The sequence below is a fragment of the Hyaena hyaena genome, unplaced genomic scaffold, assembly GCF_003009895.1.
Source record: "Hyaena hyaena isolate Hyena2069 unplaced genomic scaffold, ASM300989v1 scaffold_161, whole genome shotgun sequence".
Classification (NCBI taxonomy): Eukaryota; Metazoa; Chordata; class Mammalia; order Carnivora; family Hyaenidae; genus Hyaena; species Hyaena hyaena.
In genome coordinates this window covers 103,805-105,412 of record NW_024080792.1, presented here as the reverse complement: position 1 = coordinate 105,412, position 1,608 = coordinate 103,805, and the positions used below count along the sequence as shown (strand labels likewise).

Sequence of the window (1,608 nt, the reverse complement as noted above, 5' to 3'; positions counted from 1 at the left end):
TCTTATGAACCAAAGATAAAGCCATAAATGAAAAATATGGTTCCTGGACTTGATCTCTAATGGCTGGTCTTTTCCCCAGGATTTTTTGTTTGGTTAGTTGTTTTTGTTTTGTTTTGTTTTTTGTTTTCTGTTTTTTTGTTTTGTTTTGTTTTGTTTTGTTTTGTTTTGTTTTGTTTTGTTGAAAAAATTTAGATTTAGCCAGCTGGGCTTAGTTTAGATGATACTAATTTTGTTGGCAACATCCAAAGCATTATAGTCAGGAGCCAATTGAACATATGCCTTCTTTTCTCTACCGTGCCTGATCAGAATGTTGACCTTGGCCACATCAGTGCCCTAGAGCTTCTTCACAGTCTGTTTGATCTGGTGCATGTTGGCTTTGACATCCACAATGAACACAAGTGTGTTGTTGTGATCTATTTTCTTCATAGTTGATTGGGTTGTCATGGGGAACTTGATAATGGTGTAGTGGTCAAGCTCGTTTCTCCTGGGGGTGCTCTTTGATGATATTTGGGCTGCCAGCAGAGAACCAGTGTCCTGGACTGCCAGAATGTAGGTGATCTGTGGATCTTCATTTTTTTATGACTGAATGCCTTTCAGCACCACTTTCTTAGCCTTCAAAGCCTTTGCTTTGGCTTTGGCTTTGGCTTTGGCTTTGGCTTTGGCTTTGGGAGCGGTGGTGGCTTTCTTATTCATCTTCAACAACATCTTCATGAAACGGCTCCCTAGGGTTCCTAATTCTATCTCCAATTGACTCAGTAATCCTGTGGGCCTCTTCATCAGCCCCTTCCCTCCTTCCCCCTGGCTTTGCCCTGCTTTCTTCCCAAGATGCCTCTCAGCCCTTGATGGCTATCCCCAAATAAAACAAGTAACACAGTATTAAAAAGTATACTTCTTTTATTCTTTAGTCAAATATGTTTATGTAAGAAACTGGAAAGATGGTCAGGGTGCCTAGGTGGCTTAACCAGTTAAGCATCAGACTCTTGATTTTGGCTCAGGTCATGTTCTCATGGTTCATGAGATTAAACCCCCACTTCGTGCTCAGCACAGAGCCTACTTAAGATTCTCTCTCTCTCTCTCTCTCTCTCTCTCTCTCTCTCTTTGCCCCTCCTCCCTACTGCTAATGCTCTTTCTCTCTGGAATAAATAAATAAATAAATAAATAAATAAATAAATAAATAAAATAGAAAAGAAACTAGTAAGATGGTGATATCCTAAACTAGAACTTTGAGAGTTGGAGACAGGAAATGAAGGAAAATAGGAAGGATACTTAGGAGGTAGAATATACAAGTCCTAGTGAACCCTTGAATAGAGGGGCTAAGCATAATCATGGTTTTCACCAAGAAACAATTTACTCAATTATCCTCTGACTCAGCCTCCTCTGGAACCCACTCTGTGTTCTTGGGTAAAAGGCTTTTAAAAAACAATGAATAAAATCTAAATGTGCTTCCCTTCCATAACTTCAATCAATATGAAAGTAGAGGTGTTAGTGGTCTCCAATCACATAAATGCTATTCTTTGTGATAAAACTACATCAGCACAAGGGTGGTGCTTTTAGGATCCTCTGCACTCGAGAGAGTACCCTGGACTGGAGATTCTAGGAAAATGGTAG

At 39.8% G+C, this 1,608-nt stretch overlaps 1 pseudogene; it reads right to left on the bottom strand.

Moving 5' to 3' along the window:
* Window positions 1-213: 213 nt before the first annotated feature.
* Window positions 214-777, bottom strand: LOC120236718 (annotated as a pseudogene).
* Window positions 778-1,608: the final 831 nt, after the last annotated feature.